Source organism: Chrysemys picta, chromosome 5 (assembly GCF_011386835.1).
Source record: "Chrysemys picta bellii isolate R12L10 chromosome 5, ASM1138683v2, whole genome shotgun sequence".
In the NCBI taxonomy this organism is placed as follows: Eukaryota; Metazoa; Chordata; order Testudines; family Emydidae; genus Chrysemys; species Chrysemys picta.
In genome coordinates, this window is record NC_088795.1 from 99,553,458 (window position 1) to 99,567,830 (window position 14,373).

At 44.9% G+C, this 14,373-nt stretch overlaps 1 protein-coding gene across 1 annotated transcript in view; it reads left to right on the plus strand.

The window, feature by feature from the left end:
- The first annotated feature begins 4,262 nt into the window (after positions 1-4,262).
- The window catches only part of SMIM14 (small integral membrane protein 14), a 67,763-nt gene continuing 57,652 nt past the window's right edge, over positions 4,263-14,373 (plus strand). Inside the window, exon 1 of the mRNA XM_005286364.5 lies at positions 4,263-4,511. The gene's annotated coding sequence lies outside the window, so the exon portion shown is untranslated. The remainder of the gene's footprint in view (positions 4,512-14,373) is intronic.

A 14,373-nucleotide genomic window follows, 5' to 3' on the forward strand; every position in this document is an offset into this window, starting at 1 on the left:
GGGACCCAGCAGCGTGCACGCTGCGCCCAGCCCAGCCCCTGGCCAGTCGCGTCTGGGCTGCTGCCCAGCTGGTGCTATCCCGCGGCGGCCCCGGAGTGGGGGCAGCAGGCCCCAGCCCCCCCGTCCCGCAGGGGAACGAACGGGGCTGGGCTGCCGATGCCTCCGCCCCGGGGCCGCCGTGGGATAGCACCAGCTGGGCAGCAGCCCAGACACGACTGGCCAGGGGCTGGGCCCAGCGTACGCGCTGCTGGGTCCCTGCAGCAGGCCCCGGCTCGGGGGGTTCGGAGGCGCCGCAGCCGCAGCCGCGGAGCGCCATGGCCGCTTCCTCCCCCCGCGGCAGTGGGAGCTGCAGCAGCGGCTGCTCCCGAGTCCCGCTGCCCGGGGGGACAACAACAGCCGCCGCCTGGCCCCGCGGGCCGCCCCCCTCCTCTCCCTACCACCCAACTGAGTCCTGCCTGCTCGGGGCCAGGCCGGACTCTCACTCACCCCGGCCCCGCGCTTCCCCTGCGTCTCCCGGGCCTCCCTCCAGCGCTTGCGGAGGGAGGGGGAATGGTGAGCCCGGGGAAGAGGCGGGGATTCGGGGAGGGAGCCAATCGGGGGAGGAGGGGGCGGAGTCGGGGCGGGGGGGGGGGGGGCGCGAGCACTTCCGGGCTCTAGGCTCCGGGGCATTTCCTTGTTTGTCCGGTTGTCCCGACCGCACGTCGGTCGGGACGCGGGACAAACAAGGAAATATCGGGACGGTCCCGATAAAATCGGGACGTCTGGTCACCCTAGGTGCAGGGCCACATGGGAAAGGGGGAATGGGTGTCTGAGTGGGGGTGGAGGGACACTTGTGCCTGACTGAATGGGAGAGGCTAGGGATCAGCCAGGGTCTGCATGGGGGAAGCTCCCTAACAGTCCCTTCCCCTCCCCCCCCAAAAAAAACCAACAACCTGTTCCATACTTTTCCCACCCATACCCAACAGCCCTCCAAATTTACACCCAGGGTCCTTCCCAGCAATTATTTCCCTCTCCCTCAGCTCCTTGCACTGCTTCTGGGGGTGCAGTAAATACATTTCTGTATTGTAGTTTAAATTAATTATTACTCAGAGAGCTGTATTAACATGCCTAGTAAGGAATCTATTTGTCAAAAAACATTTTCTGAATCTTTTTTGTTGTCTGTATTGTTCCAGACATACTTGCTAACAGGTATTTTGAAATAAATGATCAAAAATAATTGAAACTGGTGTGATTATATTGTGTTATTTTGACAAATAAAATATGCAGAATTGTGCAGAATTTTAAAATATTGTGTGCAGAATTTTTTATTTTTGCTGCAGATTTTTTTATATTTGGTACAGTAGTCCCCCAGCAGTACTAGTTAATGATTGGGCTGTCTGTCAGGTAGCAGTCTATTGTCTCCAGAGGGCTGAAAGGAGTGGGTCGTCTGTGGCTTCTCCACCCCCTTTCTCTTCAGTGTTGCTAAACTCACACATTTGGGGGGGATACACTCTTATATGCAGCACAAGCTTTATGATTAATAAAACCCCAAGCAAGAGTGAAGACACAGCTTGCTGGGATGGAAATGTGAATTCTCCACTAGTTCTCAGTGTGTGTGTGTGAGTCTCTCTGTGTAATCAGTTACTGTATGCCTCTTCCTCTGGTTCCATTTATGAAAAGGGGCATCAAGCCATGAATTGCTTAGCCTATGCTAGATCCTGAAAATTGAGAGGCCCTAAAGTAGTTGCTTTCCTTGTGTGTATCACTAACTATACACATACTGGGGATTTAAGGGCAGTGCTTTGCTCAAAAATGATATCACTTTGCACCCCTGGGATATGTAAATATTTTGAGCCAGATTCACTAGTATGCACTGTGATGCAAAGCAGCTCCAGTGATGCAAAGAATTTAGATACTAGCATAGAAAGTACACTTACAAAGTTTGCAGACGATACCAAGATGGGAGGGGTTGCAAGTGCTTTGGAAGATAGGATTAAAATTCAAAATAATCTGGACAAACTGGAGAAATGGTCTGAAGGAAATAGGATGAAATTCAATAAGGACAAATGCAAAATACTCCACTTAGGAAGGAACAATCATTTGCATACATAAAATGGGAAATGACTGCCTAGAAAGGAGTACTGCGGAAAGGGATCTGGGGGTCATAGTGGATCACAAGCTAAATCTGAGTCAACAGTGTAACGCTGTTGCAAAAAAAGCAAACATCATTCTGGGATGTATTAGCAGGAGTATTGTAAGCAAGACCCGAGAAGTAATTCTTACGCTCTACTCTGCACCGATTAGGCCTCAACTGGAGTACAGTGACCAGCTCTGGACACCACATTTCAGGAAAGATGTGGACAAATTGGAGAAAGTCCATAAAAGAGTGACAAAAATTATTGAAGTTGTAGAAAACATGACCTATGAGGGAAGATTAAAAAATTGGGTTTGTTTAGTCTGGAGAAGAGAAGACTGAGAGAGGACATGATAACAATTTTCAAGTACATAAAAGGCAGTTACAAGGAGGAGGGAGAAAATTTGTTCTTCTTAATCTCTGACGATAGGACAAGAAGCAATGGGCTTAAATTGCAGCAAGGGTGGTTTAGGTTGGACATTAGGAAAAACTTCCTAACTGTCAGAGTGGTTAAGCACTGGAATAAATTGCCTAGGGAGGTTGTGGAATCTCCATCATTGGGGATTTTTAAGAGCAGGTTGGACAAACACCTGTCAGGTATGGTCTAGATAATACTTAGTCCTGCCTTGAGTGCAGGGGACTGGACTAGATGACCTCTCGAGGTCCCTTCCAGTTCTATGATTCTATAAGACATAAACTAGGGTTACCATACGTCCGGATTTTCCCGGACATGTCCGGCTTTTGGGGGCTCAAATCCCCGTCCGGGGGGAAATCCCCAAAAGCCGGGCATGTCCGGGAAAATCGGGAGGTCAGCCGGGCCGCGGGGAGCCGGTCAGCCAGTCAGCCGGGCCGGCGGGGAGCCGGTCAGCCGGGCCGGCGGGGAGCCGGGCCCGCGGGGAGCCGGGCCGGTGGGGAGCCGGGTCGGCCGGGCCGGCGGGGAGCCGGGCCGGTGGGGAGCCGGGTCGGCCGGGCCGGCGGGGAGCCGGTCAGCTGGGCCGGTGGGGAGCCGGGGGAGCCGGGCCCGCGGGGAGCCGGGCCCGCGGGGAGCCGGGGGAGCCGGGCCGGCGGGGAGCCGGGCCCGCGGGGAGCCGGGCCGGCCGGGAGCCGGGTCGGCCGGGCCGGCGGGGAGCCGGGGGAGCTGGGCCCGCGGGGAGCCGGGCCCACGGGGAGCCGGGGGAGCCGGGCCGGCGGGGAGCCGGGCCCGCGGGGAGCCGGGGGAGCCGGGCCGGCGGGGAGCCGGGCCCGCGGGGAGCCGGTCAGCTGGGCCGGTGGGGAGCCGGGGTGCGCCGAGCCGGCAGTGCTGGGCGGGCCGGGGGTGGTCGGCCGGGGCCGGCACCCCAGGGCCCGAGCGGACCCAGGCTGGAAACGCCGGGGGGCCAGCCTGGGCCGCGCCTCCTCCCCCCACACCCCCCTTACCTGCTTCAGGCTTCCCGCGAATCAAATATTCGCGGGAAGCAGGGGAGGGGGCGGAGACTTTGGGGAGGGGGCGGGGCTGGGGGCGGGGGCCGTGGAGTGTCCTCCATTTGGAGGCACAAAATATGGTAACCCTACATAAACCCAGTTTAATTGGTCAGGTTTCAGAGTAACAGCCGTGTTAGTCTGTATCCGCAAAAAGAAGAACAGGAGTACTTGTGGCACCTTAGAGACTAACAAATTTGTTAGTCTCTAAGGTGCCACAAGTACTCCTGTTCTTCTTTTTAATTGGTCAGTTACATTTAAATTGGGATTATATATATTTGGCCCTTTGATAGGTCATATATAAAAATGTTACATGGTATGCCTGACACTGGGCAGGTAACATTCACAATCCAGGATTTCAGATTATTGGTGTAGGCAGTTTTTGGCCATGTAAATACAATTAGGTGCTATGTGTCACGTTGTGGTGAATTAAACGATTGGGGTGGGGGGATTTCTTACCCCAGTGTCGTTTAGTGCCTCTCAGGAGATCCAGCTGTGTGTTTCAAATAAGACCTTCATAGCCCCACTCACCAGCTGTCTGTTTGTGCCCGTGGAAATCTCCCTGGTCTCATGATGGCCTGAGACACGAGCCCCTCACCAGTGAAGGATGCCGTGTCTGGCGCCGCTGCATCCTGGCTTTGCCTGCATGCTGGGGACACCCCCCGTCTGCATGCAGTGGGCAGTGCCAGGCGCTCCGCACCGCCCAGTTAGACGTGAGAGCAAAGAGAGGGAGGCCGGGAAAGCTCTTCCCCCGTCTCTGAGCCGGCAGATCCGGGTCTCGTGGTTTAGACTGACGTGGTCAATCGAATCAAAACAGAAGGGGAAAGGTTCCGCAGGGCTGGTTCCTGGAGCTGAGCCGCGGCTGCTTCTGCCTGTCGAGCAGCCGGAGCGAGAAGGCGGCGGCGGCAGCAACAGACACGGCACCAGACTCCACGGCTAGGTGAGTGTCTGCCTCCCCCTGCACCGTGTCTGCAGGTTTGAGCTGTTTCCACATTCACGGTAGGGTTTGGGGGCGACGGGGGGAGGGGGGCGCAGGGAGACTGCCCCTTCCAGCTGTGTTACTGTGCAGAGCCAGATTCTGTCAAAAAAAGTTTCAGAGGAACCCCTCCCTTCAACCCTTATTTACCCTGAGATCTGAGAGACTGGAAAAGCCTTTCAGGGAAAGGGGTAAAAGCCCCAACGTTGGAGATGCTGAAAACTAGACTGGACAATAACAACACTGCACTTACAATAACAACGTTGCACTGACCCCAAGGCCAGGGGTTAGTTGGATCCGGTGAGGCTTTGTGAGCTCTCCTTTAAATTTGATCTGTGATTTAAAGCCTGTTGAAGTACAGAAAAATCTCTTGACTTCTCTTACACAGACATCTATAGATGTCAAGAAAAGATGCACAGCTAACTGTCTGAGAGATCTTGGTTTTTTTTGGGTGGGGGGGGAACCCTAGTGAAACATCTCTACCCTTTATAGTTGGAAATGTAATTTAATTTAATGTTTCTACATGCAAAGTTGTTAATATCTCTCAGGCAGTGCATGACAGTCTGGGTTCAAATAATATTTTGTTAGCTAAATCAGTTTTGTATTCACTCTTTGGCAATGTAACTATTGAAATTTTGGGTGAATTTTTTTTTTTAAATAAGTTATTCGTGGACAGACAGGTAAACCACGGTATGTAGGTATGAGCTATTATGCTTTCTGCAAAAGCACACACTACTAAGTGGGAGAAATCAGACTATATTTTGCAAGCCATATTATTGGCAAAAAGATATAGTGTTATATTATCAACCAGTTTGTATAGGTGTTCGGAATCTTTGATTCTGCTCAGTGCTTATTCACAGTGCTATAGTGGCATGTGTTTATTATACTAAAGTAGGAACCTATTTCAGAATACACAGGTACCATATATGATTATTTGTATATTCATAACCATTATGAGGTCAAATTCATAGAGAGGTGCTGGCCTGAAACTCACCCAGTGACTTCAGTAGGAGTTCTGAGGGCTTAGTAGGTGCTCAGCACCTCTAGATTTGATCTGTGCCTCAGATTTTAAGTGCCCTCAGATTTTGGATATTTAATTTGAGTTACTGAAAACTAGCAGCCATTTTTTAAAATATTGGCTTTAATGCATGTTGTGATCACTGATGAAGGTCCCAGTCTTGCAAGGAGGAACAAGTACTGATGGGTTGTCCCCTTCTAAGAGCTTTTTGCCTTAATGGGGCCTTACTGACCTTGGTCATTTCTATAAACAGTGCTTCACAAAAGCAGATCTCATTTGAAAGACCTCAAAATAAAAAACAAACAAACTAATTTTGATTCCTTGTTACATACAGTTACAGGAAATAAATCCTAGATAATCCCATTGAATTCTCCATATTCTCCTGACCTGTTCAGATTCAAGAAATCTGCCTAAATTGATTGTCAGTAATAATAATAATTAAAGTTTGACCTTGCAGTATATTCATGACAATCTTAAGAATGTGGTCTGAATAGTGAAAGCAAATGACAACAGAGAGAGTGTATATATTCTAATGGTTAGAGGTGAGGGCAATGAGTTAAATCCTGATTGCCATTCCTTCCCTTGCCACTGCTGATTTGGGAAAGTCAGTTAATGGTTTTGGTTTTTATTTTATCCTTAGGCAATATATGGGAATAACAATTCTAGCCCACTTCAAAGTGGTGGTGTGTGGATCAATTGATATTTCTGAGGAGATTGAAGATTCTTGTATGAAAGGTGCTATAGAATTGCAAAGTAGTACATATTAGAATTATTGGTCTCCTTACGGATCAGCTTTGCTTAATTGCTAGTGCACTTCACAGATCCACTGGTCATTCTTTGGCCCTTTTATGAAGCATGAACAACAAAACCCTACCACAGATTTGAGATTGCAGTAGCAGCCACTGAGTGGCTGTAGTGTTTTTTTGTGGCCTAAGTGGCTAATTTCTCCTATTCTTGATTCCCATAGAATCATATTCATTATATTTATTTCTATCTAGTTTCTTATACTGCACTCATCACCATGGTTTTAGAGCACCCGTCCCAACTTTATCTCCTCTGAGTTCACAGCACACAGCCCAGTAATTTGGTCTATGTGCTGGGACCAGTACTGGATCCTGAATCTGAACAAAAATCAGCATGATAAGAATTACTGATGGCATACAGAGTTATTAAAGGTTTCAGAGTAGCAGCCGTGTTAGTCTGTATCCGCAAAAAGAAGAACAGGAGGACTTGTGGCACCTTAGAGACTAACAAATTTATTATGCTCTAATAAATTTGTTAGTCTCTAAGGTGCCACAAGTCCTCCTGTTCTTCTTTTTTTAGAGTTATTAAAGATGTTGTCAGCATAAATGGCATTTTGCAGTGCAGTTTAGGATTTATTCATCATTTTATAAATGGAGAGATAAGGTCTGTTTTTATAAGGCGGAGTTCTGACTTTGGAGAAAGTTAGCTTATTATTCACTTCTTGTTTGGTGGTTTCTCATTTCCTCCTTTCATATATTTAGACTTGAGAAGTACTGATGTGTGGGATTTATTTGCATAACAGACTTGTCATAAAAAAATACTGATAGTCATGCTTCAGAGTATATTGTAGCTGATATTTTAGGTACTAAACTACCTCCTTAAATGCCCAGTCTTGCTCCTGCTGAAGTCCATGGCAGCAGAATTGGTCACTAATTTTGTACATCGAGAGTCTCAGTAGGGCCTCAAACCAGAATAGAAGAAGTGGCATGAGCATATCTCTGAATGTGACTGAATTTGATGGAGGAAACTGGTATTTGTTTGGCAATACAAAATATCACAATCTTATTTCTGTGTTTTTACACTGATCTAATAGATTCATAGATTCATAGATTCTAGGACTGGAAGGGACCTCGAGAGGTCATCGAGTCCAGTCCCCTGCCCGCATGGCAGGACCAAATACTGTCTAGACCATCCCTGATAGACATTTATCTAACCTACTCTTAAATATCTCCAGAGATGGAGATTCCACAACCTCCCTAGGCAATTTATTCCAGTGTTTAACCACCCTGACAGTTAGGAACTTTTTCCTAATGTCCAACCTAGACCTCCCTTGCTGCAGTTTAAACCCATTGCTTCTGGTTCTATCCTTAGAGGCTAAGGTGAACAAGTTTTCTCCCTCCTCCTTATGACACCCTTTTAAATACCTGAAAACTGCTATCATGTCCCCTCTCAGTCTTCTCTTTTCCAAACTAAACAAACCCAATTCTTTCAGCCTTCCTTCATAGGTCATGTTCTCAAGACCTTTAATCATTCTTGTTGCTCTTCTCTGGACCCTTTCCAATTTCTCCACATCTTTTTTAAAATGCGGTGCCCAGAACTGGACACAATACTCCAGCTGAGGCCTAACCAGAGCAGAGTAGAGCGGAAGAATGACTTCTCGTGTCTTGCTCACAACACACCTGTTAATACATCCCAGAATCATGTTTGCTTTTTTTGCAACAGCATCACACTGTTGACTCATATTTAGCTTGTGGTCCACTATAACCCCTAGATCCCTTTTTGCAGTACTCCTTCCTAGACAGTCTCTTCCCATTCTGTATGTGTGAAACTGATTTTTCCTTCCTAAGTGGAGCACTTTGCATTTGTCTTTGTTAAACTTCATCCTGTTTACCTCAGCCCATTTCTCCAATTTGTCCAGATCATTTTGAATTATGACCCTGTCCTCCAAAGCAGTTGCAATCCCTCCCAGTTTGGTATCATCCGCAAACTTAATAAGCGTACTTTCTATGCCAATATCTAAATCGTTGATGAAGATATTGAACAGCGCCGGTCCCAAAACAGACCCCTGCGGTACCCCACTCGTTATGCCTTTCCAGCAGGATTGGGAACCATTAATAACAACTCTCTGAGTACGGTTATCCAGCCAGTTATGCACCCACCTTATAGTAGCCCCATCTAAATTGTATTTGCCTAGTTTATTGATAAGAATATCATGCGAGACGGTATCAAATGCCTTACTAAAGTCTAGGTATACCACATCCACAGCCTCACCCTTATCCACAAGGCTCGTTATCCTATCAAAGAAAGCTATCAGATTGGTTTGACATGATTTGTTCTTCACAAATCCATGCTGGCTGTTCCCTATCACCTTACCACCTTCCAAGTGTTTGCAGATGATTTCCTTAATTACTTGCTCCATTATCTTCCCTGGCACAGAAGTTAAACTAACTGGTCTGTAGTTTCCTGGGTTGTTTTTATTTCCCTTTTTATAGATGGGCACTATATTTGCCCTTTTCCAGTCTTCTGGAATCTCTCCCATCTCCCATGATTTTCCAAATATAATAGCTAGAGGCTCAGATACCTCCTCTATTAGCTCCTTGAGTATTCTAGGATGCATTTCATCAGGCCCTGGTGACTTGCAGGCATCTAACTTTTCTAAGTGATTTTTAACTTGTTCTTTTTTTATTTTATCTGCTAAACCTACCCCCTTCCCATTAGCATTCACTATGTTAGGCATTCCTTCAGACTTCTCGGTGAAGACCGAAACGAAGAAGTCATTAAGCATCTCCGCCATTTCCAAGTTTCCTGTTACTGTTTCTCCCTCTTCACTAAGCAGTGGGCCTACCCTGTCTTTGGTCTTCCTCTTGCTTCTAATGTATTGATAAAAAGTCTTCTTGTTTCCCTTTATTCCCGTAGCTAGTTTGAGCTCATTTTGTGCCTTTGCCTTTCTAATCTTGCCCCTGCATTCCTGTGTTGTTTGCCTATATTCATCCTTTGTAATCTGTCCCAGTTTCCATTTTTTATATGACTCCTTTTTATTTTTTAGATCATGCAAGATCTCATGGTTAAGCCAAGGTGGTCTTTTGCCACATTTTCTATCTTTCCTAACCAGTGGAATAGCTTGCTTTTGGGCTCTTAATAGTGTCCCTTTGAAAAACTGACAACTCTCCTCAGTTGTTTTTCCCCTCAGTCTTGATTCCCATGGGACCTTACCTATCAGCTCTCTGAGCTTACCAAAATCTGCCTTCCTGAAATCCATTGTCAGGCTCAGGCTGTACAAGCTCCTGTTAATAGTTCTTAACAGTAAATGCAAAAAATATTTTAACACACTATACATGGAGAAATGTATATCCTAAATATATCTTCAACCCACATTCTAGAGCAAATCAGAGCAAACTGAACATGATTTGCATACACTTAACGCTCAGATAAACCAAAGAATGCATTTCATTCAAACTTTGTAGTCTGAATATTCCATTTCTTAATATTTTCTTTATAAAGCTTTTTTTTGCTTTCACGGACTGTTCTTGCATTCTAGTTGTTAATATAGAACCCAATTTTGTAAGGTGCTGAATCCCTCTTCGGAGGTCCTGAGTGCTCTCAAATCTCAAGTCAAATAGCAGTTGAGAGTACTCAGTACCTTGCAGGATCTGGCTCGTAGAGTCAGTTCCTCCACTTCCTTTTCAAGTAAGAATTGGATTAACTTCAGCAGCATGGCTCCCTTCAACCTCTAGTGTCTAGGTTCCCTTCATTGGCAGCTGCCTCATGAAATTTCCCTAGAAGGGGTTCCTCAGAATGTAAGGCAGGGATAGTCAATTAGTTTTTGCTAAAGTCCAGATTTCTTGGTCAAGGTAGAGTCAAGGTCCAGACTCCAGAGAAAATAATGACAATAACAAGTAAATAAAAAGATTTCGGAGTCCATTCAGAAGTATCTGGTGGTCTGGATTTGGCCCGCAGGCTGCCTATTGGCTACCCCTGATGTAAGGGATCCACACTCAGGAGCTTGTACAGCCTCAGCTTGTATTAACTCCTTAGTGACTTCCCCATAGGATTCGATAGAGGTAGAGGGCAGGTTTATGTTTCATGTCCTGGTCCTTCTATACCAGCATTTCTCAAATGCGGCCACCATGGCCACATGCGGCCATCAGAGGCTTTTCTTGTGGCCACAGCCACCTGGGTGGTGATTGGGGGTGGGGGGAATTTACCCCTCCCCTGGGTCTGCAAGTACAGGTTGGTACCTGCCCCTGTCTGGAGCCACAAACGCCAGAAGAGCAGACAGCTGGTGTCAGTTCTCCACCTTCCCATGGGCAGTGGGGCTCAGGCTTCTGTCTTCAGCCCTGGGGCGGCAGGCGGCAAGCTTTGTCCATGTGGTGGCAGGCTCCGGCCACTGGGCTTCAGGCTCATCCTCCCCGCCCATCGCCTCTGGCCCCCGTTGCCTCCCCTGGCCCGTGACACATCCACCCCATCACCCCTGGCCCCCAATGCCTCCCTACCCACCTCCCAATCAAAGGTGTAATTTGTCCCCCGGCTTGCCAGGGCTGAGTAAGTCTGCTGTGAAAAGTGATATTTGTATGTTAATATCACATTACTTTTCACAGAAACAGACTTACTAGCTAGCAAGTCTATTAAAAAACAAACAGAAACCAAAAAGCAAAAGGAACAACAACAACAAAAGACAAGAACATGCAAAACACCTTATTTATGTTTCTATTCTGTTAGGTCCAGTAAAGAATAGAGACAACTGTACATTGTTGTTATTACTGAGTCTGCAAAAAAAACTAAATAAATGACAATGATTTGAACATGTATATGTGCATATTTATTTGTTTAATTAAGTAAAAATGGTCATTCTGGCCACCAGTAAGAGTTAGTGGCCGAACTTTGAGGCCACCAAAAAATTTGTTGCGTGAACCCCTGTCTATACCATACCCATTCATTCAGGATCCTTAGCAGTACAGAGGAGCCACCTGGGACAAAAGAGAGTGGTGCTCTGGAGGTGAATGATATTGCCTTTCATGTAAGTTAAGAGATCCTCACACAACTTCCCCTCCAAATGTTGTTCCTGAGGAAGACGATTAGGGTGTTATAAATTTGCATGGATGCTGCACAGACTTCAGTTAAAATAGCTACCTTATATTTTAAAGGTAATGAGACACATTCATATAACTCTGTTGATGTAAATGGAGTTACACCAGGGACGAACTTGGTACTGAGTCCAATCTTGATTCTGGGGCTGCAACAGATATACACTCATTAAAACTTCTGACTGTCTTGCATCAGAGTAAATGTGGTTTAATTCTTACTACAGCTAACACAATTGTCTGATCCAAAGCATTTAACATCTTAAAAGAGAAAAATCCATTCTAGAAAAGAATAAAGCAGCCGTTTAAAGATATAGGGCCAATTTCTCTCTTGATATAAGCGGGTTTAACTCCATTAATTTCCACTGACTACTCTCAACATCTGGTGACCTCTCTGGCACAAACTCAGTCTTTTTGGTGTAATCCACTAAGTCAATTTGTATATTTCTTATTGGTCTGTCATAAAAGCTTTATTTTTAGTAGGACAGTATTTTTAGAAAACTTGAAATATTTGATCTCTGCATTTCATATTTAGAAAGCCTAGTTAGAAAAAGAACAGTCCAGTCATATGAAGATGTGATATCTCTAAAGACAGCAGTTAGCTGTTTAAATAGTAAACAATAAATAAAACATGAATCTTGTACCTGCCAAACCTTGCTCACATGAATAGGCCTTACTTACCCAATGGAAGCCCATTATAATTGTTGGCGTTCGCTCAGCACCCTTAATAGTCAGGCAACTTATTTAGATGCCTAAATATGAAATTAGGCACCTGTTACACTAATAAAATAATACCAACAGGATCTTATAAGAGGGATGAGGCAAAATGCCAGGTTTATTGTAAATACAAAGAGCAAGAAATCAGGATATGCAATTCAATATTATTTCACTACCATTCCTTATTCATTCACACACACATTCATACAAGTTCTGCAGAGTTGTTATAGTTACCAGCCTAGAGGTTGCTTGTGGCAGAGTACTGGCCAGGTAGCCTGTACACGAGGGTGGAGCCAAGTCCTTGTCAGATGCGCATCCGATGCTCATGGAGGGTGGTTGCAGAACCAGACTCCAAGTCCCTTAGTTTTTGGTTCTGTTCTTATAGGATTTTGTCTTTATACAAAGTCTATGGGAATAGTTTCATCATGCTGATGTTTGTTTGAAGTGATTATCAATCAGCAGGTGGCACATCCCTGACGGCTGAGTGTTATCTTGTTCTTCGGAGTCTTCAGCCCTCCATGGGAGGGGAAGGCAGGGGGCACTTGGATGTATTCCGGCTTGCCCTGCGGGGTCATCCGGTTATCTCCGTGCTACGCATTCTTCAGCCATTGGAAGTCACAGTTATAACTCTTAGGCTGGCACCTTTGATTTGCTAATTATTTATTTGCATCACACATATTCATCCTTTATCTTTAAATCACATCTTACACTTTTGTTTTACTACCTCCTCTTCCTTGACATCCTTATTTTACAATTCTATTTTCCAGATGTGACAGACTTTCATCAGTCTATTTAACCTTTTTAATACAATAGCAGAAAACAAGCAGGATAATAAACGAAGTGGGTAAGGGATTTCTGCAAGACAATTTCAGAGCACAGTTGTTTTTACAACAACTCTTATCACCTCCTCGGATGTGTAATTTTTCACGTAGAGATACAGGGAGGATGGTTTTAATTAGCTTGTCCTTGGTGCTTGAGCTTCTATATTCCTTTCTGTTGGCTTGATTTGGTTTGGGGCCTAAAAGGGGATGTATCTATACCTATGAAATTACAAATAAATATATATAGTTAGTTTTTTTATTTATATATATATATTTATAATCTCAATATCTCAACACACCCATGTTCAAAAATTTGTCAAAGCTTTTATGATAGATCTATAGCAAGTATATACATGTTCTTATTCATGGACTACACCATAGTGACTTTGTTCGTGAGGTTGCTGGATGGTTGACCTTCAAGAGATAATGGCAATGGAACCAAATGCGGGCACAAGATAAGTCTCTCATTTCTGTACTGTGTAAAGACTAATGCAAAGCTGTGATGTGTATTTTCAAAGCAACTAACTCTGATCCTGTGCTAAAGCTATATTACAATGACTTATACTAGGTGATGCTATCCATTTTTTTTTTTTAACCTTTTATTAGTACTGATAATACTTTGCACTCATTGACAACTGCAATTCAGAATATGGCATCCATACTAGCCAGTTGGTCTGCTGAGTAGAGGGGCATCATTCTCTGATAAAAGCTGGGTTTTCTTTTAATTGAACATCAGTGAATAAATCAGGTGTCAAGAAATCCTATTGATTAGCACGGAATTCATGTGGTATACGTATTGATTAAAGATAAAGGGGTGGAAGAGTGAGGGGAATGAAACTGGACTGCCAGTCAGAAAGCAACTTGTTCATGACAATAAAGCAAAGTGAACCTTTTTAAAAACAAAAGCAAACATACTCTTATTGATAAACCAGTATTGGTTGGTTCATGTATACTAAGCATTTGACCAATCTCCTACTGAAGTCAATGAAAAGACTCCCATGGGCTCCCTTCAGGTTCAAAGGGGAAACATTTGCTCAGTGGCAAGTTACTAGAAATGTGTCATCTCTGGAGGAAAAAAAACAGATCAAAATATTCCAGAGAATTTCAGCATACTTGTGTACTTGTACAGGACTGGAGTGGGGCTAAGGATTCAGTGTGTGTTTGTACAGTTTAAAGGGTTTATTATGTATTTTATTAACCTAGAGAATTGTTCAAGTATTGAACAAATCTCTTTCTATTAGCAGGCTATATAGCATATTGTTTAGGGCATTAGAACTACAGAATCTGGAGTTGCTGGTTCAAGACAACAGAAAAACTTTACTTTTTATTTATTTTAAAACTGTTTATTCAGTGGAGGAGTAAATAATGGCATTTGTATGGTTTTCTGTATTTTTCACTGCTTCTTTGAGCAAACTAGATATAAGGTAAAAATTTCAAAATGACAC